Genomic DNA, 27,811 nt, shown 5'->3' on the forward strand with positions numbered 1-27,811 from the left:
ATTCTCTATCTTTGGAAAAGGATTTAGAACTCTTAAATAAAATTGAAAATGCTTGAAGGCTTGCATAATATATCTACAAAGACCAACAGATATCTCTTTTGGAAAAAAATATTTTTGCAATCTAATTAGTAGTTTTCAGTTTATTTATGATACATTCTACTAGATACTTATTACTATGAAACAATTATGACATAATAAGACAGCTGGGTCAATTGCATAGTAAAATGTGTAGCATTAAAATAATATGTATGAATAAATAAGGAATAAAAGAGAAAAGGGCATACATTTTTTTACAGTGGCTAAGATACCACTTGGAGCTCCTGCATCTCACATCTGAATGCCTGGATTCCAGTCCTAGCTCCACTTCTGTTTCATTGTTTCTGTTGTAGTTAATTATAGGAGGCAAAGGTGATGACTGAAGTGCTTGGATCCTGCCACCCATATGGGAGAGTTAAATTAAGTTGCAAGTTCTTGGCTTTGGCTGGAGCCAGATAAGGCTGGATTGTCAATTTGGGGCAGAAAGTATATATAACTAATTAATTCATAATTTATTACTCTACCCAGCAACAGATATTTTATTTTTTAAAGAACTGACGGCTGGTGCCATTGCTCACTTGGCTAATCCTCCGCCTGTGGTGCCGGCACCGCGCGTTCTAGTCCCGGTTGGGGCGCTGGATTCTGTCCCAGTTGCTCCTCCTCCAGTCCAGCTCTCTGCTGTGGCCTGGGAGTGCAGTGGAGGATGACCCAGGTGCTTGGGCCCTGCACCCGCATGGGAGACCAGGAGGAAGTACCTGGCTCCTGGCTTCAGATAGGCACAGTGCGCTGGCCGCAGCGCGCCGGCCATAGTGGCCATTTGGGGAGTAAATCAACGGAAGGAAGACTTTTCTCTCTGTCTCTCTCTTTCTCACTGTCTAACTCTGCCTGTCAAAAATAAATAAATAAATAAATAAAAGTAAATTAAAAAAAGAACTGACTAATACACGTTGTTTCCTCATCAATTAAATAGATTTGTGTAGGTATTTCATCATAGAACCTGAAGTTCTTAAGTAATATACTTATCATCTGTTCTGTATTATTTCCTCAAAAGCCAAATTGAAGACTCCTTCTCAAGAGTCTATTAGCAGGGGCCGGCTCTGTGGCTCACTTGGTTAATCCTCCACCTGTGGCACTGGCATCCCATATGGGCACCGGGTTCTAGTCCCGGTTGCTCCTCTGCTAGTCCAGCTCTCTGCTGGGGCCTGGGAAGGCAGTGGAGGATGGCCCAAGTCCTTGGGCCCCTGCACCCACATGGGAGACCAGGAGAAATCACCTGGCTCCTGGCTTCAGATTGGCACAGCTCCGGCTGTAGCAGCCAATTGGGGAGTGAACCGACAGAAGGAAGACATCTCTCTCTCTCTCTCTCTGTCAAATAAATAAATAAAGAGTCTATTAGCATTCAGCTGAGAGTTTATAATCATGCCTACTTAAAATAAATGAAAACAAATAAAAAGTAAATATGTGTAGAAAGTTTTATGTTAAAACAAACTTCAAGGCTGGTGCCGCAGCTCACTAGGCTAAATCCTCAGCCTTGCAGCGCTGCCACACCGGGTTCTAGTCCCGGGCGGGGCACCGGATTCTGTCCCGGTTACCCCTTTTCCAGATCAGCTCTCTGCTGTGGCCCGGGAGTGCAGTGGAGGATGGCCCAAGTGCTTGGGCCCTGCACCCCATGGGAGACCAGGAGAAGCACCTGGTTCCTGCCTTCGGATTAGCGTGGTGCGCCGGCCTCAGCGCGCTGGCCGCTGCGGCCATTGGAGGGTGAACCAACGGCAAAGGAAGACCTTTCTCTCTCTCTCTCTCTCTCTCTCTCTCACTGTCCACTCTGCCTGTCAAAAAAATTAAGAAAAAAAACCACTTCAAAGAAAATTCATTTTTTTCTGGAAATCTTTTTATTCTGTGACTGCACACTTGGTTGAAAAGAATGGTGTCCTCAATTCAAAGAAAGCTAATCTCTGAACATATCTTCCAGACAATAAGAACCATCAAAATACAATGACATGGATTTAGATAATACAATGGATGCAGTATACAAACAAAGAAAATATGGTAGTGTCTATGAATTATCCAGAATTTCCTTAATGTAATGGCTAATTTGATGTCCGCGTGGCAGGCAGACAGTGCTCAGAGATTTGGTTAAATTATTCTGAAAGTTTGTGGCAGGGCAGTTTCAGATGAAATTAACATTTAAATTGGTGGACTTTAACTAAAGCAAATTTGCCTCCAAAGTGTAGGTGGACCTATGAATAGAACAAAAGGCTGACCTCTCCTGAGCAAGAGGGAATTCTGCCAACAGATTCCTTCTGACTTTAAGTGTAACCTTGGCTTTTGTCAGGGCCTCCAGTCTGCTCATTCCCCTACAGAATTTTCACTTGCCAGTATTCCTAATCAGATGTCATTACATAAAATAAATATTCTGCACACATACACAAACACTTTCTCTTGACTCTGTTTCCCTTGATGATTATTTGTAATACATTGCTTTGAGTCAAAGAACCTAGAATTTGAGGGGGAAATGTCACTAACATTGTCAACAGTGTTAGAAAGTGCTACAGATTTTATCATTCCAATAAATAAACTTCTCTAAACCTTATTACATACATTTCAATTTTATAGTTCAAGTCATTACATTTCTATAAAAACATCAGTGTGTACATGACAATGAACAGTAGCATGCTGAGATGGGGATGCCTGTTAGAGGTGTTAATGAAGAGTGGTATCTTTGAGTGACTCTCAGACTAAACCTTGGACCTTATAAAATATTTCTGAGTTTTAAATCCAAACATGATGAAATTATGAGACTTTATACCTAAAGTGACTTCCAAAATATTATAATCATTCCTATCACTACAACTATTTTTTTTTTTTTGACAGGCAGAGTGGACAGTGAGAAAGAGAAACAGAGAGAAAGGTCTTCCTTTGCCGTTGGTTCACCCTCCAATGGCCTCGTGCCCCGACCGGGACTAGAACCCAGGGTGCCCATGCTGCAAGGCGGAGGATTAGCCTACTGAGCTGTGGTGCTGGCGTCAACTATCTTTTTAGCACACTTTTTTTTTATATAGTTTTATTTAAGGTAACAAATTTCATTCACTTTACATATATAGATTGAGGAATAAAGTGATACTTTCACCTTATCCTTCCTCCCACCCATGCTCCCACCTGTTTTCATCCTCCCTCTCCTAGTTCCAGTCTCATTTTTTAGAACAATTTACTTTAAGTTAACTTTATGCTCATAGAGAATTGAACAAATAGCATGGAAAAAAATGTTCCTCAACAGTCGAGACAAGGGCTGTGAAAAATTATCACATCTCAAAGTGTCAATTTCACTCCTATAGATTATTTTAGGTACTCCATTATTTATCATAGATCAGGGAGAACATATGGTATTTGTCTTTTTAGGACTATATTATTTCACTAAGTGTAATGGTTTCAAGTTGCATACATTGTGTTGAAAATGACAGGATTGAAAAATCTTTTAGCACTGCATAGTATTACATATTGTATATATAGCATAATTTCTTTATCCAGTTTGCAAATATATTTCATAGTTTGCAAAAAATATTCTATTGGTTGCCTCTTGATTTTACTGAGTGTTCCTTTTGCAGTGCAGAAGCTTCTCAGGTTTATGTAATTCCATTTGTCAATTTTAGCTTTGATTACTGGTGCTTTTGCAGTCTTTTCCCAGAAGTCTTTGCCTATGCCAATGTCTTTCAGAGTTTCCCTAATGTTCTCTTTTATTTTGAGAATTATTTGGGTATTGGGTCATATATTTAGGTCTTTGAATCATTTTGAGTGGATGTAAGGTGTACATTAGGCAACTTTTTCATACTTCTGCACATGGAGATCCAGTTTCCCCAACACCATTTGTTGAGACTATCCTCACTCCAGAGGTTGACTTCAGCTACTTTGTCAATGATAAGTATATTGTTGATGTGTGGATTGATTCCTGGAGTTTTATTCTGTTCCATTGGTTTACATTTCTGTTTTTGGACTAATACCAGACTGCTTGGATGATAACTACCCTATAGTATATCTTGAAATCAAGCTTTCTGGTTTTGTTTTTGTTGTATAAGATTGAATTAGCTATTCGGCCTCTCTTGTGTTTGCAAATGACATTTTAGATTTTAGCATAATTTTTTCCAGATATGAGAAGAATATCATTGGTATTTTGATCGGGTTCACATTGAATCTGTAAATTCTTTTGGTAGTATGGACATTTTGATGATATTTATTCTTCCAATCCATGAACATGCAACATTCTTCCATTTTTTTGTGTGTCTTCTTCCATTACTTTATTTAATGTTTTATAATTTTCATTGTAGGGATTTTGGCATCCTTGATTAAACTTATTCCAAAGTATTTAATTTTTTTCTGTCACTATTATAAATGGGATTGATATTAGAAGTTTTTTCTTAGCCACAGCATTGTCTGTGTCTACAAAGGCTACTGATTTTTGTGTGTTAATTTTATATTCATTTGGTCCATAGTGTCAATTAGCTCCATTGTTTCTTTGTTGATTTTCTGTCTAGCTGGTCTGCCCATTGATGAAAGATGGTTGTTAAAGTCCCCCATTACTACTGTGTTGGAGTCTATGTCTCCCTTTAGATCCATTAATATTTCTTTTAAATAGCCAGGTGCCCTGTAATTGGGTGCACATGCATTTATTACAGTCACATCTTCCTGTTGAGTTGATCCCTTCATCAATACATAGTGCATTTCTTTTCTCTTTGAACAGTGTTGCGTTAAAGTTTGTTTTGTCTGATATTAGGTTGGTTAAATCTGCTTTTCTTTTTTTTTGCTTTCCATTAGCATGGAATATCTTCTTCCATCCTTTCACTTTCAGTCTTCATGCATTCTTGTTGGTGAGGTGTTTTTGTATTGCCTACTCGTTTCAACATATTACATTGGTCTGCCTTATCGATGCTGAATGTGAGTTTGACTAAGACCTTGTGTCTATTAATACACACGCTGCACATACTGTGATTTTCAAGGAGTAAATAATTTCTTTTATTTCTATTACAATATAAAAATACCTTATTAAAGAAAGAAAGAAAAAACAAGGCACAAATTAGAAACAAAACTTGCAAGATACAAAAGTGAAAAGTGAATTCTTCCCATAATATGTAAAAAATCCTTAAAAAAAAGAATATAAGGGTAGCATTTAGCCAAATGATAGAGGCACCTTCTTATTGGATTAACTGGATTTAATTACTTGCTATGCCTCCTAGTTCCATTCTCTGCTAATGCAAACAAACCTTCGGAAGCAGTTGTTATGGCTCAAGGAACTGTGATTTTGCAGCCCCAATGGGAGAACTGGATTGTTGGCCCAGATCCTGGCTTTGACCCAATCTAACCAGGCTCACCTTTAGTTGTTTCAGGCATTTGGAAAATTAACCAACAGATGAGAAATTCTCTATTTCTCTGTCTCTCATAAAGAAATATAATTTTTTAAAAATTAAAGTAATGATCTAATTAAAAATAGACAAAGTATCTGAACAGACTACAAAAATGATACATAAATGGCAAATCAGCATATGAAAAGATGTTAAACATCACATATCATTAGGAAATTGTAAATCGAAGCAATAATAAGATACCACTATTTACTAGAATGGGCAATCTGTAGCATTGACAACCAATGCTAATGAGGCTGTGGATTGACAAGATCTCTCTTTTATTGCCTGTGTAAATGAAAAATAATATTGCCACTTTTGAGGACATTTTGTCATTTTCATACAAATCTAAAGATAGGCTTAGAATACAACTTAGCAATCAGAATCCTAGATATTTATTCAGTTTCTTTAAAAACATGTCACCTAAAAACTACATGAGAATTTTTTAATCTTTTACTCATGATTGTCAAAAATAAAAGCAATCATGATATCATTCAACAAGAAAATTAAAGGAGCTGTAGTGAATCTATATAGTAATATATTATTTAGTAATATAAGGAAATGTGTTGTCACTTTATCCCATGGAGGGTCTTAAATGCATATTGTTAAATAATGGAAGCCAATGGAAAAGATAATATACTCTATGGTTATAATTACATGAAAATCTAATAAAAATAAAACTCTAGGAATAGTAAAAGGATTAGTGTTTGCCTGGGACTCAGTTACAGGGTGGAGGACTGGACAGGAGGATTCCAGTAAAGTTTTGGGGCACAGGGTCTCGTTTTTTGACAACATAATGGAGGATACCTGTCTTTATGTTTTTGTCAAAAACCATAGGGTTTTATAGAACAAGGAATAATCCTTACTGAAATAATTCAAAAGAGGTAACTTGAGGAGATGGAGAACCCTAGAAGGAAATACAAAAAGTAATATGATAACCTAAAGTGTTTTACAGATACATTAAAGAAACTCAGTAAACAAGGCATATGTTGACAGAAGTCAAGCTTGTGACCAAAAGTAACTTTGGAAATGAATAGATGGCATAATACTAAATCAAGAGAAATGGCACATAAGAACGTCACTCTTGTTGCTTATTATGTAAGCAAGGGTTCTCAATTCTGATTCTCTATTAACTGTGATTAAAAGCAAATGAGACAAACCCCAATTTCGGAGCACCCTTTAAAACACCTAAACAGTGTTATTCAGAACTGCCCCAGTTGTCAAAAAGTAGAAGTCTGAGAAACTGTGACAGGTAACAGGAGCCCTAGGATAAATAAGTTTGATAAGCTCTGAAGAGAAAATATAGATGGAGCTAGATTTCCCAAGTATTTCTCTTTTTAGAATTTTTGGCTTGATTTTTTACAAAAAGTCAAACTTATACATTAATAAAAACAAAAACTAAACAATCACAAATTTTTCTACAAAATAAAAAATATCACAGAATTCAACATATGTATAAAGCATTATCACTAAGTATTCTACATCTCCTACACGAATATTTTTATATCCTGGTCCCTTCAACAATAAGAGTGTCAAATGCTCAAACCCTTCAAGTCCTGCTGTGTATTGACCTTCCATTGTTCCTGCTACATTCTGAGCATAAGGTTCTCACTTCATGTTCCAAATTCTGGTTCAGTGTGATCTAAGCTGTAGATGCCATGATGTAACAGCAGAAAGCTGCCACTCAGTGCACCAGTGAGGGTGACTCGGATGAAGCCAAAGATGGTCCAGGGGAAAAACAGAAAAAGCAAAGGCACCTTGGACAACTCCTCTGGCAGTGTACCTGAAGAAGAAGCCCTTCTGATAGCCAGGGGAACTGTCTCCGGGGACTACAGAAAGCCAAGGGTAAAACTGCTATTCCAAGAAAAGAAGGCTCCAAACATTCTGTACTGTCCAAATCAGTTCTGGAGCACAAGATAGAAGAAAAAAGCCTGAGTTGGTTTCTTGACTGACCAGCCTCTTTCACAGACGTAGTCTGACTTTGAGTCTTGCATCAGTGGCGCTCCCTCTTGCTGCACCTCACTTGTTCTGTGGTGTGTGCCTTGTCAACCTCTTCTTTTTGTTCCATTTCCCTGGTGGCATTTCTGTCACTTTTGGCTATCATATAGGTTCTGTTTTCTGTATATGTATAATTTATATATTTTTTTTATTTTAAATATTTTAAATAATGGCCAGTCGATCATGGTTTTTTTAAACTACTATTTCATAGGCAGGACTTTGTACTTTCTCTTTCTTTGGAGTTAAGACCATAATTGTCTCCCATTTTAAATATCTTAGCGGTTAGCATTGCTAATGCTCAACTGTAAGTTAGGTGGATATACTGTCAGACTAAATTGAAGTTCTGTAGTACCTTTCATTAAGAAAGATCTGGGCTATTCCAAGGATTATTTCATCAATCTTCCAAATTATCCTAAGTCTGGGATTGAAAATAGTAAAAGCCTGTTATTTACATTTTTAGCATAACTTTGGCAATTATCCTATACAGTTTTGTGACAAGTATTTCTTATAGGGTTGTGTTTAATTTTTTTCCGCCTGCAATTTTTTTTGCAGAGTACGTGTCCCAGTTAAAATTACTCAAGAAATATTTTTAGCTCACACAGCTAAGATCCAAAAAGGACACTAAGTGGTCCTGGTCTCAGAAAGTTTGCAACACAGATAAAACTGGTCTTCTTACAAGCGGGTACCTACTCTCATAGAAGTCAGGGATGCTGCATATGGCTCCACAAGCCAAGTACAGCAAAAATCCAGTGCATGCTTAGCTTCCAAATATGTGCACTGTGATTGTACAAATGTATCCATAGAAAGGTGTAGTACTTTATCTTTTAGTATGGACAAGGACACCAGGATCATATCTATATTTTTTAAAGATTTATTTATTTCTTTGAAAGGCAGAGTTACAGAGAATGATGGGGGAGAGAGAAAGAATCTTCCATCTGCTGGTTCACTCCCCTAAATGATTGGAAGGGCTAGACCTGGGCTGATCGGAAGCCAGGAGCTTCTTCCAGGTCTCCCATGTGGGTGCAGGGGCCCAAGGACTTGGCCCATCCTCAGCTGCTTTCCCAAGTGAATTAGCAGGAAGCTGAACTGGAAGCGTAGCTGTTCCATAGCATCAGCCTCGATTATATTCCTCTGATACATACTGCCTGTCTGTAAAGGATGTCACTATTCAGCTAAATCAAAAATCTGTCTATTCTTTGAGTTCCGCCACTACTACCTAAACAATTCAAAATCGTGATGAATTCTTTTGATTTTGTGCAATTTTCATATGTGATATATATATATATATATATACATTTTTCATAGGTCTGAGCCTGTGATGTGAGCTTTGACACCAGGATTCATGTGCAACTTATCAGTAAGTTGAGGCAATTTAGTGAAAGAAGCCCAGAGAGCATTGCAAGAAAAGAAGGCATGTAGAATGCTGTTGTGGTCAAATCCCAGCTTTGGCCTGACTCTGGTCCTGATCTGAAGAGAAGGGAGATGGGCTTCCAGACTGCCAACTACTGAGCCGTTTCCTCAAGCTTGACCTGGTCATGTACTCTCATTCTCTGTGTGTGCTGGCAAAGCAGCTTCAACAATGATGGTGTTTTAGTTGTGAGCCTTAGCAGCAAAAAGACGCAGGCCAGAAGAAAGGCCCATAGCAATGACTGCAGGGATGGGAGTGGATCTGAGGGGAACACAGCCCTCCGAAAGCACGTAGCTCACCACTGCCATGCGTGTTACCTGTTGCCTAGAATAATTCCATTTCTTCCTATTGAGTCTCCCTGCAAAAAAAAAAAAAAAAAAAAAAAAAAAAAAAAATTGCCCGTTCCAAAAACCCATGCTGTAACTGTTGCAATTATTCCGAAAAAAAGATCTGATCTTGTCACCTCTCTGTTACTTTTCAAAAATCTCCTAATATTTTTAGCATATATTGCCATGACTTACAATGACACAGAGAAAATTGCATGCCATGGTTCCTAATTGCATCTTCTCACCACTTAACCTTAATCACATTGAACTACTGGTGGTGACATAGATGGGCCATGCTCTGTTTCACACTGAGGATGATGCCTGGGTGATCTCCCCAGGGCCTGCGTTACTTTTCCTTATCCTTCAGAACTTAACTCTGCCATTGAATCTATTGAGGATATTCTATCCACTCTACGATGCCTACCAAAGTCTCATTTATGTGTGCCACAGTTGTATTTGCATAATAACCTCTATAATGACATCCAGGAGGTGTTAGAATAAATATTTCATCATTCATTTTTCAGTATCCAGGAAAAGATTATGACCTGTTTGAATACTGGAGTTGTTTCACTTTTATCAGTAAATCCTTTATGTAAGAAGAATGCTTTATGCATTATAGCAATTTAATAAGTACTATATGTTGATTATTTTTTAAAATGAAAGGTTTGGAAAATTATGTGACAGCATTCATATCAGTATATTCAATATAATTCTTTTCAAGTGATAGATTTTCCACCTCTTCAAAAGTTATATAAAATTTGCTTATGATGAGGTTTTTATTTGTAGCTTCTTTGTGTTATAATATTTGCATAAATGTAAGCAATGCAAAACAACTTCTTGGGAGTAAGCATTTAGCATTGTTATTCAAATATGTGCATCTGACATCAGAACATCTGGGTTCAATTCCTGGCTTGGCTCATGACTCCAGTTTTATGCTAATGCAGACACAGTGAGGCAGCATTGATGGCTCCAGTAATTGGGTTCCTGACACCAATGGGGAAGACCTGGATAGCATACCTGGCTCTTGGCTCATGACCCAGTTGAGTCCCTGAGCTGCCAGGCACCTGAGGATTGATTCCACAGATGATGTCTCTCTGTCTCCCTGTCTCCTTGTCTCATTGTCTCTCTGTCTCTGTCTCTGTCTGTGTCTCTCTCTCTCTTTGATATCCTCTCTTTCTCACTCTGCCTTTCAAATATCTTTTTTTTTTTTTTTGACAGGCAGAGTTAGACAGTGAAAGAGAGAGGCAGAGAGAAAGGTCTTCCTTCCATTGGTTCACCCCCAAAATGACCACTACGGCTGGCGCTATGGGCTGATCCAAAGCCAGGAGCCAGGTGCTTCCTCCTGGTCTCCCATGCAGGTGCAGGGCCCAGGGACCTGGGCCATTCTCCACTGCCTTCCCGGGCCACAGCAGAGAGCTGGACTGGAAGAAGAGCAAGCGGGACAGAATCCGGCGCCCTAACTGGGACTAGAACCCGGGGTGCCAGCGCCACAGGTGGAGGATTAGCCTAGTGAGCCATGGCACCAGCCTCAAATATCTTTTTTAAATTTAAAAATGAATGGATTTCTTGTATTTGTTAAGAATAGACACATTGGGGCCAGCTTTAGGTGCAGCAGTTTTAAGATGGCACTTGAGAAATGTTCATCCAAGGTCTGAGTAACTGGTTCAAGTTTCAATTCTGCCGCTGCTTTTTTAAAGATTTATTTATTTATTTAGAAATCGAAGTTACTGAAAGAGAGGGAGAAAAAGAAAAAATATATAGAGAGCTCTTCCAATTGCTGGTTCACTTTCCAGATACCCACAATCACCAGGGCTGGGCCAGGCCCAAGCAAGGAGCTCTAGCCACATCCCTCACATATTTGGAAAGAGGCCCAAACACATTGGCCATCCTCTGCTGCTTCTCCTAGGCCATTAGCAGAGAGCTGGATCAGAAGTGGAACAGCCAGGACATGAATTAGTGCCTATATGGAATGTTAGCATTGTAGGCTGCTGCTTTACCCACTATGGCACAATGCTGGTCCCCTAACCTTGCTCTTAATTGAGCTTTCTGCTAATGTCCACCGTGGGAAGGCAGCAGCAAGTACTTGGGTCCTTGCCACTTATGTGGGATTCCTGTATTGAGTTCTGGCTCTTGACTTCAACTGTCCCAACCCCAACTAATGAAGGCATTTTAGGGATGAGCAAGTGAATGGAAGATCTCTATCTCTGTTTCTCTACCTTTCCAATAAAATAAAAATAGAAAAATAATAAATTAAAAAAAAAAACAGGATAGATAGGCTAGCAAAAAATCACCCAAGCACAACTCAATTGTAGGTATATAAGATAACAAAGAAAGAATTCTTAGCAACATATAAAAATATGTTAGTCTTGATGAACATCTACTGCAGGCAATCAGCTTTTTCAAGGAAAACAAATATTTAATGAGACAGTTGCATCTCAAGAAAGTGTGAACCTTCATTGAGATTGCTTTGATTGAAAGAAACATCCAAATGATATTGTACACTCATGTGGTTAAACTCATCAACCTTTTTTAGAAACTGAGTGAAAAGTAACTGACATGAAACATCTGTGTCAATCATTTTATGTTTACCAGAGAGTCTGCAAGATCTAGAAGTTTATAAAGAACAAGAACATCTTAAAAGTCTGCTTATGCAACAAGTTGGCACTGCCTTATTAATTTTACAGATGTCTGCTTGCTTCCCTAGAGAGCAATATTTTGATGAGATATATCTTGAAGCAGTTTCTAAGCAATGTGCTTTAGATTTTAAAATTCTTGGGAATAGAGCCAGAAAAGCAAAGTCCTTGATGATATTTGTGATTTGCATGTATGAGATCAGATAATTTGCCAGATACCTCTTTCTTTAAGTAAAGGAGTGCCCATCATAAAGAACATACATACAAATTCAGAACTCTGCTTTTTCTTTTGTAAAATGTGCTTTTCATGGATGTTTCACTAGCTGAGCCCACAGCTACACTTGTCAGACATTAATGTTTTAAGCAGGTCTTATGTTCACATCTAACTGGAATTCTGAAAATTACGGAAACAGGTAAGTGAAAAGTTAATAGAGAGAGAGAGAATAAGAATTCAGTTCTGCCATAAAATTTTTGCTTCTTTTTACTTCATTTTCATAATTTGGATGTAGTTCATATCCATGCTCATGAAGATAGTTTAGTCATCTGAAATGTTTATATGAAAGATCAGATCTCCTGGCCGGCGCTGCGGCTCAATAGGCTAATCCTCCACCTAGCGGCACCAGCACACGGGGTTCTAGTCCTGGTCGGGGCGCCGGATTCTGTCCCGCTTGCCCCTCTTCCAGGCCAGCTCTCTGCTGTGGCCTGGGAGTACAGTGGAGGATGGCCCAAGTCCTTGGGCCCTGCACCCCATGGGAGACCAGGAGAAGCACCTGGCTCCTGCCTTCGGATCAGTGCGGTGCGCCGGCCACAGTGTGCCAGCCGTGGCGGCCATTGGAGGGTGAACCAATGGCAAAGGAAGACCTTTCTCTCTGTCTCTCTCTCTCTCACTATCCACTCTGCCTGTCAAAAAAAAAAGAAGAAGAAGAAGAAAGAAAGATCTCCAAATTCTATAACACTTTTTCCACCTAACCATGTCAAACCTTTTTGGATTCCTAAATTGACCCCAAACACAAAGTATAAAGCTATTCTAGACATTTTGATGGTATAAAGAATACTATATTCTGGCAGTTGATACTGTAACTCAAATTGAATTGGTATGTTAAGGGTCATTATAAGAATATCTATGACAGGGACCCAGGTTGTAATCCAGCAGGTAAAGCCATAACCTACAATAGTGAATTCCCATATCGATGTGTTGGTTGATTTCTGCTTACTCTGCTGTAGATCTAGCTCTCTGTTAATACACCTGGGAAACAGCAAATCATGATCTAATATTTGAGTCCCTGGAATCAGAATGGGAGACCCAAATTGAGCTCATTTCTCCTGGCTTTGGCCTGGCCCATTCCTAGCTTTTGCGTGCATTTGGGGAGCAACTGGCAAATGGAAGATCTTTCTCTCTCACTCACTCTCTCTTGTGTGTGTGTATATGTGTCTCCCTCTGTGTGTCACTCTGTCTTTCAGAAAAATAAATCTTTAAAAAATTAATCCATAAAACAAGTGTGAAGGGAAAGTTCAATTTCTCTTCTACAACAATGGAATTTTAAAATTTGCTAGAAAATATGTTTGTTCTAATTATTTTTCTATTGCACTATTTGGAATCTAATTCATAATCAATTATGTTACACTGTCGATATTACTAAGGAAAAATCATCCAAGATTACTTCATTTTAGAAAGTATATACTTTCATATTTGATTCCAATGATTTATGGCCAGCGCCATGGATCACTTGGCTAATCCTCCGCCTGCGGTGCTCGCACCCCGGGTTCTAGTCCCGGTCGGGGTGCCGGATTCTGTCCTGGTTGCCTCTCTTCCAGACCAGCTCTCTGCTATGGCCGGGGAGTGCAGTGGTGGATGGCCCAGGTCCTTGGGCCCTGCACCCGCATGGGAGACCAGGAGGAAGCACCTGGCTCCTGGCTTCGGATCTGCACAGTGCACCAGCTGCAGCATGCTGGCCCTTTCTCTCTGTCTCTCTCTCTCTCACTGTCTAACTCTGCCTATCAAAAAAAAAAAAAAAAAAAAAAGATAAGATTCCGCCGATTTGGCTATGAGCTTTGCAGTCTATAATGTGAAGAGCCATTGGTGATTGATAGTGTCCACAATATTATTTTTAATTGCTCAGAAAATTCCCTACTCTTTCTGGTAATTAGAGGAAAATGTCCCATTATTTTTTTCTGGAAAGGTACTGATAAACACATGAACAAAAACATTGCTAGAAATAGCCATTTAATTAAATGCAGTGATAATAATTAAATGCAGTGATAATTTCTTTCCAAATAAGTAATTCAGGAAATAAGGGGGAAACGTGGAATAGTATGGAGACAACATGGTAACACTCTGCATGCATATAACTTTATAAAGCCCTGGCTCAATTTAATGGTATATTGAAGGGTTCCATTACCATTACCATAAGAGTAAACCGTTTAGGTACAGAAAACTTTTGATAAGTCAGAAAGCGATTGACTGTTTTTTTTTTCTTTCTCCATCAGAAAACTAGATGGCAGATGTGGATTGTTGCTGAGTAAATGTAGAGCACTAAAACATTCCTGCTAGTTAGATATATGGCTAATGGCTTCCTTAAAAATAAAAATGTATAGCCTACAGAATGCCAGTCTCGAGGACAGGGCACTGCCTCCACACTGCAGTACAGAGGAGGAAGTTCATGGGTAAGACAAGGTTCTTTTCAAAGAATAATTTTGAATAACCATTTATCTTCACACAAATGGATGATAAATAATATCTATGAGTCTAAGTCTAAATTTTTAATCTAAAATTTTATCAGTTATTTAATATCATAATAAAAATTATGTCAACCACTCACATATTCATTATTCTACTAAAAATATAAATTATTACTCCAGCAGCTAAACCCTATGTTGCTTCTTCAAAAGCATGCATTGCTTCTCATCTTAAACAACTATTAATCTTGTTAAGGATCTATTACTATATTTCCTTGACTAATTGCATTCTTTTTTTTTTTTAAAAAAAGACTTATTTATTTCTTTGAAAGTCAGAGTTACACAGAGAGAGGAGAAGCAGAGAGAGAGGTCTTCCATCAAATGGTTCACTCCCCAATTGGCCACAACACTAGAGCTGCGCTAGTAGGAAGCCAGGAGCCAGGAGCTTCCTCCTGGTCTCCCATGCGGGTTCAGGGGCCCAAGGACTTGGGCCATCTTCTTACTGCTTTCCCAGGCCACAGCAGAGATCTGGAAATGGAATCGGAGCAGCCGGGTCTTGAACCTGCACGCATATGAGATGCCGGCACTCCAGGCTAGGGTGTTAACCTGCTGCAACACAGTGCTGGTCCTGACTAGTTGCTTTCTTACACATAATGCATCTCTATTCAAGATATCATATAGGTTTGCATGCTTTAAATCTGCATAAATTGGGTCATACTGCATATAATATTTTGAAATTTATGTTATGTTTAAAATGAAATATTTGAGATTTGCCCATGTGGATTCATTTAGTTTCATTTACTTATATTTACCAACCCATAAGTAAAATATACTTATAAATGCGAATATACACAAAAATCAAATACATCATTAACCCATACTAGATACAACTTGAAACACTAGGCATATATTAAATCATTTTTAAAGATTTATTTTATTCATTTAAAAGACAGAATTACAGAGAGAGAGGTAGAGACAGAGGTAGAGGTCTTCCATCCACTGGTTTACTCCTCAAATTTATGCAACTCTGCAATGGCTGGAGATGGGCCAATCTGAAGCCAAGAGCCAGGAGTTTCTGGGTCTTTCACATGGGTGCAGGGACCCAAAGACTTGGTCCATTCTCTATTACTTTTCCAGGTGCAATAGTAGGGAGCTGGAACGGAACTGGAGCAGCCAGGACTCGATCCAGAGCCCATAAAGAATACTGGTGCTGCAGGTCTGGGTTTTAACCCAGTGTGCCACAGCGCCAGCCCCCATATTAAATCATTTAATTCTCTTAGAATTTCTAAGGTAGTCATATGTTAACAATAATATAATTATGTTTAGTTTACATTTGCATGAAACTTGACAGAATGTTTGTAAATCTCATATATTAATCCACTTTATCAATTTTCCACAGAGCTGTTATATGGACACTATGAGAAACAGTGACTTGATCAGCTCTTGTCCTGACAGTTGATGTACAATGTAATACTTTATCCATTTTAGTATTTTTTTTTTGTTTTGTTCTAGTACTATTGTTGAACTCTGTAATTAAAGCACAATTATTCTTAGGTGTTTAAATTTTAACTGAAAAGTGATCCCTGTTAAATATAAGAGTGGGAATAAGAGAGGGAGGAGATGTACAATTTGGGACATGCTCAATCGGACTTGCCCCAAATGGTGGAGTTAGAAACGTGCCAGGGGATTCCAATACAATCCCATCAAGGTGGCATGTACCAATGCCATCTCACTAGTCCAAGTGATCAATTTCAGTTCACAATTGATCACACTGATAGGTCTAAGAGTCAAAGGGATCACACAAACAAGACTAGTGTCTGCTAATACTAACTGATAGAATCAAAAAGGGAGAGAACCATCCATCATGGGAAGTGGGATACACAGCAGACTCATAGAATGGCAGATGTCCTAAATAGCACTCTGGCCTAAGAATCAGCCCTTAAGGCATTCGGATCTGGCTGAAGAGCCCATGAGAGTATTTTAGGCATGGAAAGCCAGGACACTCTGGAAAAAAAAAAAAAAAAAAAGAAGACCTAAATGAAAGATCTCTGCGAGTGAGATCCCAGTGGAAAGAATGGGGCCATCAAAGAAGGAGGTACCTTTCTCTGAAGGGAGGAGAGAGCTTCCACTTTGACTATGACCCTGTCGGAATAAGATCGAAGTGGGCAAACTCAGAAGGCTTCCATAGCCTTGGCAACTCATGACTAGAGCCTAGGGAGATTACTGACGCCATAAACAAGAGTGTCAAATTGTTAAGTCAACAACAGGAGTCACTATGTACTTACTTTTCATGTGGGATCTGTCCTTAATGTGTTGTCCAATGTGAAGTAATGCTATAACTAGTACTAAAACAGTATTTTACACTTTGTGTTTCTGTGTGGGTGCAAACTGATGAAATCTTTACTTAATATATACTAAATTGATCTTCTGTATATAAAGATAATTGAAAATGAATCATGATGTGAATGGAATGGGAGAGGGAGCAGGAGATGGGAGGGGTGCTAGTGGGAGGGAAACTATGGAGGGGGAAGCCATTGTAATCCATTACTGTACTTTGGAAATTTATATTTACCAAATTAAAAAATAAAAATAAAAAAATCCTCTATTTATAAACATTCATTATATTCCTAAGTATTTTCTGTTGGGAAAATGTTTCTAGGGTCCTATTGGTGCATGTATCCTTATGATTCCCTTCATATGTGTGGAGTATTCAAAGTAGCTGCAAACAATCCTCAAGTTGAGGATTGTTGGTTATATAAATCATTTGCTTTTAATCAGAATTGCCTTGTTTCAGTTTGTTTAAAACAATTGGTTTTTCTGTTATTTAAAAAAATGCTTTATAACTATCTTGTCTTTTACAAATATCTCTCCTCAATAATCTGTTTCTATTTAAAATGGATTACTTTTTATACTTTGAATATTTACTTCTTGTTGGATATATGTGACAAAAATTCTTTCCATGTCTGTGGATTATTTGCAAATTATTTTTATATTTATTTAATGAACAATTGTTTTTTATTTTTTATAATAATACTTGTCAGCAACTACTGTTATGATTTATTTTTATTTATTTTGAGAAAGTGTGCTTTATATCAACATTATAAATATATCGTGGGATGGCCAGCGCTATGGCGCAGCAGGTTAAAGCCCTGGCCTGAAGGGCTGGCATCCCATACAGGTGCCAGTTCTAATCCCAGCTGCTCCTCTTCTCATCCAGCTCTCTGCTATGGCCTGAGAAATCAGTAAAGAATGGCCCAAGTCCTTGAGCCCCGGCACCCATGTGGAGACCCAGAAGAAGCTCCTGGCTCCGGGCTTTGGATCGATGCAGCTCCAGCCATTGCAACCATCTGGGGAGTAAACCATTGGATGGAAGACCTTTCTGTCTGTCTCTGCTTCTCTCTGTAACTCTGTCTATGTATTAGCCTTGAATTTTTTCATGGAGGGGCTTTGAATGTAAGAATTGAAATAAAGCAAACTTAGTCTATAATTACTGCTACTTCATAATTTTTTGACCTTAGCCAATTGCTGCTATATTTTTTAGGAGCAAGAATGACAAAGCAACCTGAGTGTGTTCAAATCATGATGTATCACATAGTGCAAGATAATGTTTTGACATCAATTTTTTCACCTTATAATTAGAAGGTTAAGGCTTACACTGTGACATAGCAGGTAAAGCTACTGCCTGCAGTGCTAACACCCCATGCGGGCTCCAGTTCAAGTCCCAGTTGCTCCACTTCTGACCCAGCTCTCTGCTATGGACTGGGAAAGCAGTAGAAGATGGCCCAAGTCCTGGGGCCCTGGCAACCTCGTGGGAGAAGTTCCTGGTTCCTAGCTTTGGATCATCCCAGCTTGGGCTATTGTGGCCATTTGGGGAGTGAACCAGTGAATGGAAGACCTTTCTCTCTCTCTCTCTCTCTCTCTCTCTCTCTCTCTCTCTGCCTCTGCCTCTCTGTAACTTTACCTTTGCAATAAGTAAGTAGATCTTTAAAAAACAATTAGAGGGTTAATATTTGCCAATAGCATTGTAGAGATTCAACAATATTTTATAAAATAATGCTTAGAACATAGTAGATACTACAATACTTAAGTTTTTTTTTTTTTTTAATTTACTGTTTATTTCAGAAGCAGCAAGACAAAGAAGCCCATAGGAGAGACAGACAGAGTTCTCCACATGTGTGCTCCCAAAGGCCCACAGTGGTTAAATGTGGGCTGAGCTAAAGCCGGATCCAGAAACTGAATTCAGGCTTCCCATTTTGGTGGCAGGAGTCCAACTACTCGACTAACCACTGCTGTCTCTCAATGTCAGCGTTAGCAGAAGGCTGGAATTTGTAGTCGAGCTGGGATTCACCACCAGGCACTCCAATAGGGACTACAAATGCATTAAGCAGCATCTTAACTACTAGCCCGAATCTCTCCCTCCCGCTAATTAAGTAATTGTTTAAAATCACAACACAGTTATGCAATATTCCTGTTGTGTTTATTTAGGCACTGGAAACCTATACTTCATGTCTCCCTAGCACAGAAGATGAAAGACGCAGACTTCCCACTCCTAGAATTTACAGGGCAAGTTAAATTTCAACTGTAACCATTTTCTTGCCTGAATTTTGAAGAGAAATCAGCCTAGATTAACTAGCTATATGGAAGGTTATCAGGAAAGGGTAGTAAGAAGCCAGAAGGTTGTAGTGTGAACTACTTTTCTTTAACAACAACAAAATGAGTCTCTCTCACATAAAGCAAAGTTACCAGGAGTGTTAACTTGGTACCCACAACTATGTTGCTTTAAACGTTGTTTAAAAAGATAAACATAAAATTAAAGAAGCTTCCTAGATAACTTTACAGTGTAAATAAAATATGTTCCTCAAATTTGTGTTTAAAAAATAAATGACTAAGAAAATAACCTCATAAATTCTAAATTCAATCTAAATGGCAAACTGCTCTATTTCCTATTAACACTGGTAATCCTAATACGTAAGATCTGGAAAAGGTTTTGATATGAAATTTTAAAACTGCATCTTTAAATCCAAACATAAATCAAATTGGTAAGTGATTCCTTCCTCACCATAGATTAATCTCAAATGCATAATCATTCCATGTGTAAAGTGTCTGAATCCAATATATACATGTTACTTAATGACAGAAGCAAAAATGTATTGAACTAATTTTATGAGATTCTTAATAAACTTAACAGCACAATCTAGTGGTATTACTTACTTTTATTTTGCTATAAACTGAAGACAACATTTTCATCATCTCTGTTTATTGTATATATGGCATTTCTACTCTTAAATTACTAACATATAAATGTTGGTGAGCAAACGTTCTAGTGGCAAGCAATAAACAGCACTGCCAGTGAAAGTACTGACATTTTGAAAATCATACTTGTTTATCTTAGTTCAGGATTGTCCACTTGATTTTTCATCCTTACATGCTTCTAAATACCATTGAGTTCCTGTTTTTCAAATGCTATACAACAGTGGTTTTTAGTATGTTCACAAAGTTGTGCAATTGTCACCACCATCAAAATCTAGAATATTTTCATCAACATCAGATCCATTAGCAGTCACATCTGTCACACCTAATTTATCCATTTTCTTAGTCCTGAAAACCATCTGTTGTCTACATTATATACCTTTAATATAAATAGATCATATAAGATACACTATGCAGACATTTGTTTTTTTTTTTTAATTAGAATGTTTTCAAAGCTTATTCCTTTTGTGGCATGCATCACTACATCATATTTTTAATCAATTAATAATTATGTAGATAATTATGTTTGTCCATTGATCAGTTGATTGATATTTCTATTGTTTTCACTTTTTGCTATTTTGAATGAATGAGGCTGCCTTGAATTTTCATGTAGAAATGTTTGTGTGGACATGTTTGCAATTCTTTGGGGTATATACATCAGTGTGGAGTCATAGAATAACTGTATTTGCTGAGTCATAGAGTAATTCTGTATTTAGCTTTCCAAGTAAGCACCAACTTCTTTTCCACAGCCTCAATCACTTTCCAAGTCCCATCAGCAGTCCATTGGGCTTCCACTTTCTAAATATCCTTGTAAATGAGTGTTATCATCTCTCTCTGGGACATCTATGATATGTCTTTTTTACCTTTGTTTTTGATGTTGTATTTGGAAAGTTGTTTCCAAATCCATAGTTACAAAGTATGTTATGTTTTTTGAATTAATATTTGTGTGTGGTCAGAGAAAAAGGTCCAATTTTTTTTATTTTGGATCCAGATAGTCATTTTTGTTAGTGCCGTATTTCACAAAGATTATTCCTTTCTCATTCAATGATCTTGGCAACATTGTCAAAACTTTGTAGACTACAGTGTTAAGGTATATTCCTGAACTTTTAGTGCTTGTTCTTTAATCTATGTATTGGTTTTCATATGATACTTTCATTATTCATGATAATGGCTTGATTATTGTATATATGAAGAAAGTGTTGAAAATGGAAAGTCTGAGTCCTTGGATTTGTTCTTTTAAAGAATGATTTGATTTTTCTCAGTTCCATGCACATACATTTGAATTTCATAATTAGCTTGTGAATTTGAACAGCCAGCTGACATTTTGTTATTACTTATATTGAATCTGTAGATTAGTTTGTAGATTGCAATTGTAATAATATTAAACCTTATGATACAGAATATGGGATTATATTTTTCATATTTTGTTCTTTAACTTTTACAGCAATATTCTGTAGGTTGCTGTATACAAATCTTGCTACTCTTTGTTAAGTTTACTTTTAAATATTCTATTACTTTGATGCTTTATAAGTGCATTATTTTCTTGATTTCATTATTACAATTTTCCTCACTAGAATTCCTTCAGAATTTGTATTCCATAGCTTTCTTAATCTGTTCATTAATTTTAATAGTACTTGTATTAAATTTTGGGATTTTTTAAATATAAGGTCCAGACATCTATAAATAACCTTACTTGTTTTCTCTTAAATATTGAATGATATTTTTTCCCTTGCCAGCTTGACCTGGCTTTGGCCACCACTAAAATGTTGAGTTGAAGTAGAAAGGGCATACAGCCCCACCTTGTTCTTGATCTTGTAAAGCATTCAATCTTTCAGCATTAAGTGTGGTATAAGCTGTAGGCGTTGTCAGATGTTCTTTATCAAGTTAAGAATGTTCACTTTATTTCTTGTTTTCTAAGAGTTTTCATCTTTGAAAGGGTGTTTTATTTAGTCAGGGGCTTCTTCTGTATCAACTGAGATTGCTGTAATTTTCTATTCTGCATTCTGATAGAATTACATTAGTTGATTTTTAGGACATTAAGCCAATCTTGCCTTCCAGGGGCAAATGCACACTGGTCATATTATATAGCACTATCTTTTATATTTCTAGAATCCACTTGCTTGTATTTTATTAAGACTTTGGCATCTATACTCACAGATGACTTGGTCTTTAGTTTTCTTTAGAATTACTAATTTAATTCAATCTCTTCACTTGTCTATATGCAACCGGATTTTTCATGTCTTCCAAAATTAGTTTTGATAGGTTTTACTGTGATATATTCTTTTTTAAAAAAATTTCATCTAGACTCTCTAATTTGTTAGCATACAACTGCTTATAGAATTTTTCTGAATTCATATTATTTATCCAAAGTTCATGAGAGATGTTGTGTTTCATTTCTGCTTTTGGTGACTTGAATCTTTATCCTTAATTTTTTGATCAGTTTATCTAAAAGGCTTTCTTGTTTTTAATCTTTTCAGAGAAACTATTATTTGTTTTCAGGAATTTTCTGTATTGTTTTTATTGTCTATATCATTTATTTCTGCTCTGTTCCTTCCTTCTTTCCTAGTCTCATGATTTCTGTGTAGTCTGGTCTATTTTTGTTTTCTTTCTTTATTCCTTCATTAAATTAATTCCTTTTTTTAATTTCTTAAGTTTTGATGCTATGTTATAAATTTGAAGTCTTTCTTTTGTGTGAATATAGGCAGTTATTGGCATAAATTTTCTTTTAAGTTCTAACGTTAGTCTATGGCATTTTTTTCATTCATTTACAGTATTTTCTAATCTTTTTAAATGCCTTTCTTTCTCTAATATTCTATTTAGAAGTGTGTTGTTTAATTTTCTAACAAAAGTGCATCACCTATATTTCCTCTCATTTTTTAGGATTGTTTTATTTATTTTGAAAGAGTTACACAGAGAGTCAGAGACAGAGAGAGAGAAAGTCTTCCATCCACTAATTCACTCCCCAATTGGCTGCAATGGCCAAAGCTGTACTGATCCAAAGCTAGGAGCCAGGAGCTGCTTCTGGGTCTCCCACATGGGAGCAGGGGCCCAAGTCCTTGGGCCATCTTCTATTGCTTTCCCAGGCCATAGCAGAGAGCTGGATAAGAAGTAGAGCAGCTGGGACATGAACCAGCTCCTACATGGGATGTCGGCACTGCAGCTGAAGTGGCTTTAACCACTTCACCACAGCACCAGCCCCCTTCTCTCATTTTTTATTATTTAATTCCACCAGTTTTTGAAGTTGTATTTTATGTGAATTAGTTTCTGTTAAAATTTATTTTTAATTCTCTATTGTTTCTTTTACTGTATTTTAATCACTTTCCTAGCGACATTCTGGTGATTAAATAAATATCTTACATTTGATTTTATTAAGACCAATTTAATCTTAATGTAAAAATTTTGCTTCAATATAGTTCCTTTCCCTCCTTCTTCCTCTGTGCTATATTGGTGCTTATTGCATCTTGATACATTGAATCCCAACATAACTTTATAATTAATGTTTTATAAAGCAACTAGAAAAAGAAAAGTGTAGCAAACACAAATGCATATATATTTTCACTTATAATTAGTTTAATTACCTTCAGCTGTTCTTTTTATTTCTTCCTGTGGATAGAGCTAACCACATAGTCCCTTTTATTTCAGCTAGAAAGGCTCTCTTTAATATTGGCTATGGAAATCTGCTAGCAAGGAATTTCCTTTTTTTCATCATCTGGAAAATGTTTAACGTTTTCTTAATTTGTGAAGGATAGCTTTGGTGCAAGATGGATTCTTGACTGGCAGTCTTTTCTTATCAGAATATGTTACCATATCATTTTCCAGTTTTCTTATGTTGAAATGCTTTGTGCTTGATGAGTCACTATTCTCTTCACATTCTACATCTTTCCTTCTTCTTGGCTTTCATATTTTTGACTGTGATATGTCTTAGTACAGATCACTTTTAATTTATCCTGAACAAATTTGTAAACCATGTAAATTAATGTTTTAAATTAAATTTTGCATATTTGGGGCTATTAGTTCCTTGAGTATGATTTTCTCTCCCTGTGTCTTCCTCTTGGTACTCCCATTGTGGTACGGTCAATATTGTCTAACAAGTCTCTGAATTTCTTGGAATTTGATTTTACTCATTTCCTCTTCCTCAGATTAGAAAATTTCAATTGTTTAATCTCTAAGTTTACTTATCCTTTGTTCTAAAAGGTTTGAACATGTTTTTATGCATACTAGGAAATTTGTCATTTCATTTCTTGAACATCACAAATAAAGATTATCTTTCTAATATTTAGTAGAATTATTTTTAAAAATTGTAGACAAGGTTTGGTTTAATCTTTTGAAAACTTTAAGATGGTTGATTTAAAGTCACTATCTCTTCATTCCAATAGCTGAGCTTCCTTAGGAAATGTCTACTTTTTTTTAATGGATAAGTCATATCTCTACTTAAATACGGGAGATATTATTATAATCCAAAATAATAGAAAAATAATCAATGCAGGAAAATTAGCATTAATTAAATAATTGATTATTTAAACCTCTTAAAATACTATCAATTTTATTTCTCGTATTTGTTCCTATGCTTTTTTTATGTGAGTGCATTTCTTAAAATTTTTATTGATAATTGGATATTTAAATAATATATGACAACTCTGGAAATCATATAATCTCTTCCTTCTCAATGTTTATTACTGTTCTATTTGTTGTTTATATTTGTCATTTGTTGGTTTAGTGACTTCTCTGAACAAGACCATAAAGTTTCTCTTCTTGGTCATGGTCACCTGATGAAGTTTCAGCTTGCTTAACTTACTGTGCATTTAAAGGTTAGATATTTTATTTTTTAATAAATAAAATATTTTATTATATAAATCTGTTTCTTTTATATTCCTTTTGAGAGATATAAAACATTTTTTGTTTTCTTTCTTTCTTTCTTTCTTTCTTTTTCTTTTAAACTAGAAACATTTGATTTAAAGTGTAAAAATGTAATGCATTTCATATATATTAATTTAGGAACACAGTGATTCTTCCCACCTTACCCTCCCTCCCTCCCATACTCTCACCCTTCTTCCACTTTCCTCTTCTATTCCCATTCTTAATTTTTGCAGATCTTTTATCAATTAACTTCATACACATAACATTAACCCTATACTAAAGTAAATACTTCAACAAATACTATGGAAAAAAAGTATTCCTCAATAGTCAAGACAAAGGCTGTTCTAATATATCACAGTTCAAAGTGTCAGCATCGATTCTATAGATTACATTTTAGGTAGTTTATTAGTTATCACAAATCAGGGGATATATATGTTATTTCTCTTTATGGGACTGGCTTATTTCATTAAGTATAATGGATTCCAGCCACTGTGGCAGACAGTCTGGAGATAACTCAGAAATCTGAATAAGGGCCTACCATATAATCCAGCCATCCCACACCTAGGAATTTCCCCAAAAGAAATGAAAACAGCATATGAAAGAGTTATCTATACCCCATGTTTAATGTAGTTCCATTCACAACATCTAAAATATGAAATCAACCCAAATGTCTATCAATTGAAGACTGGTTAAAGAAATTATGGTATATGTACACCATGGAATACTATATAGCAGTAAAAAATGGGATCTTCTCATGTGAAACAAAATGGATGCAACTAGAAACTAAAGACTTTCTTAAACTCCTTGGACCAATAAATTTTTCAGCCTTTGCCAAGAGATTATTTGTGTATTGTAACATGCCTGCATTTTCTGAGGATTACAACTCTACATTAGCCTTCACTTCCTGCCTTACACAGAGTTTAAAGTTTAGACAACCTTCAGCTATTAGTAGTCTTCTAGCTCTTTCATGGCTGTGTAAATTACTGCATACATTTTGCTAGATTTCAACATACCAAGAATTATCTTGGAGTCTTTAGAGCTCCATATGGGTATCTCATTCCCCAGATATTCTTCTTCAGTTAATGGGCCAGCCTTTTGTTAACCTCAGTTGGGAAAAACATCAACGCAGATAACAATATTGTGTAAAAAAAAAGTGAGCACTGAAAAGGATTACCATGAAGTCTCTGAGAACAGAGTGCATAAGTGAGTTACAAGTCCCTGTTGGTGGGAACTCTCATCTGTGGAGCTCCAGCTCTATTTGCCCCATTCAAATGTCCCCTAGAGTGCTCTTTTACACAACAACCATATTTATAAGGCTGTTAGTTTTCATGTCTAATATTTCTTTGTATATAAGACAAATCCAAATATCATAAATCTTGCTTTCCTTACCACAAATCTCATACTTTTCTTGGTGAGCGTTGTCAGGCTATTATAGCTGTAGTGATTTCCAGTGTCCCAAGAAATTTAGAGTGACAATATTTTCAGTGTTATTTTTGCTTTTATGAAAGACTGGATTGTCAAAGGTCATTACTCTAATATTCTGGAAGTCTTTCTTTCCATCATTAAGTTTTATCTCTTTTTAGGGCAAGCAAAGAGAACAAGAAAGAATACTGGGCACAATGATTTGGGAGAAAAAAGGATCGCAGAAAGAGCAAGGAAAGAATGATCTGTTCCATCCACTTCAATTTCATGGTTGATGTAATACAATTAACCCCTCAATATTTTCTAGCTTTGAGAGGAGACTTAACCATACAAAATAAGAAAGAGCAATTCACATAAAACTGCTTCAAATAACTTTCTTTTAAATGAGAGAACTTTTTTCTTTAAAAAAGAAAACAAAAGCAATAAGTATTTTTCACCCTTGTGAGTTTTAAAGGATACTGTATTATGAGTATACCTGAAAACTAAGACTTTGACTTCCTAGCTTTTATTTTATATAGAAAATGATTGTCACTTTACACATACAAGAAGTAATTACAGCTAGTCACTTTGTTCTCACCATCATTTCTGTCACACAGGTAACAGTTGCTTTCTTCCTGCCAAGAATCTGTGTTTGTCTTCAATAATACTTTATAATTCGGTTCCTTTTGCATATGTTTCCTATATAGATAAGCAGAGATGTACTAAACACTAACTTTTCAAAGCTAATTCTCATCTCCTCCTTATTCTCTTCTGATTATTCTTTCTTTAAGCTGATGAATATAAGAAGATCGCTTACTATGTGCTTGCTAAGCACTGGAGAATTGACACAATATATTTTGGCACAGTTCAATAGAACTATTAAATAAACATTATTTCCTGAAAAATGCTCTGAGTTCCATGTTTATTGAATTTTAATTAATTAGTCTCTGTGGCTCTTAAAATAGACATACTTAACATAAGAAGACATAAGTCTCTTGAGTGGTTAATATTTCAGGATGACAGCTTAAAAATACTGAACATAAATAGCAAGGAAAATGTTTTAATTTGATTAACTTCAATTTATCAAATTTTTGCTATTTGTTTTATGAATCACACTTTTTGCATCATGTCTAAGAACACCTTACCAAGCTTTTATGTCCTCAGGTTCTTCTCTGATGTTTTATTTTTAAATATTTTTGTATAGTAGAAGGTATCAAGATTAGGTTGAGATTTGAAATTCTGCATATATTGAATTTATTTAGAATAAATATGACACACTATTAAAATAATAAAATTATGTGTGTACATATATCACATATAATATTCAAAATCTCATAGGAAATTATATTATGAAAAATATACTCATAGTTGTTAGACTTTTGCACCAAAATAAGTTCATCTTGTAATTCCATTTTTTCACAAATTCTTTTGTAGTACCCTTGTGTATGTACACACACACATATGCACACATACAAACATGTTTCTTGATACAACAGTTTCAGCACTATTTTTTAAAGAATGTCATTCCTGCATTGAATTGCCTCTGCAGACGTTGCAGTCAGCTATACTTGTACACAGTGGCATCTGGATTCTCTGCCCTGTTCCCGTAACCTATGTGTCCATCTCCTTAAGAAAAATCACATCCATTGTTAGAAAATCTCTATTGTTATATATAAGTCATAGATCTTGAAGCAGAATTCAGTGGTTCCTTCTATTTTACTATTTTCATAATTATTTCAGCTATTTCAGTCATCTTGCTATTTGATATAAAATTATAATTGGTTTATGTCTTCACAAATGCTAAAATTTTGATAAGATGCAAATTAAACCTGTATA

The 27,811-nt window shown here is 36.3% G+C and overlaps 1 long non-coding RNA gene across 1 annotated transcript; it reads left to right on the plus strand.

Annotated features, from left to right (window-relative positions):
- Positions 1-7,081: 7,081 nt before the first annotated feature.
- LOC103348015 (uncharacterized) lies at positions 7,082-26,860 on the plus strand. Its single transcript, XR_516470.3, has 3 exons — positions 7,082-7,271; positions 24,435-24,525; positions 26,158-26,860. It is a non-coding gene; the product is annotated as an uncharacterized lncRNA (long non-coding RNA).
- The last annotated feature ends 951 nt before the right edge of the window (positions 26,861-27,811 follow it).

The sequence above is a fragment of the Oryctolagus cuniculus genome, chromosome 6 (assembly GCF_964237555.1).
Source record: "Oryctolagus cuniculus chromosome 6, mOryCun1.1, whole genome shotgun sequence".
NCBI classification, from domain to species: domain Eukaryota; kingdom Metazoa; phylum Chordata; class Mammalia; order Lagomorpha; family Leporidae; genus Oryctolagus; species Oryctolagus cuniculus.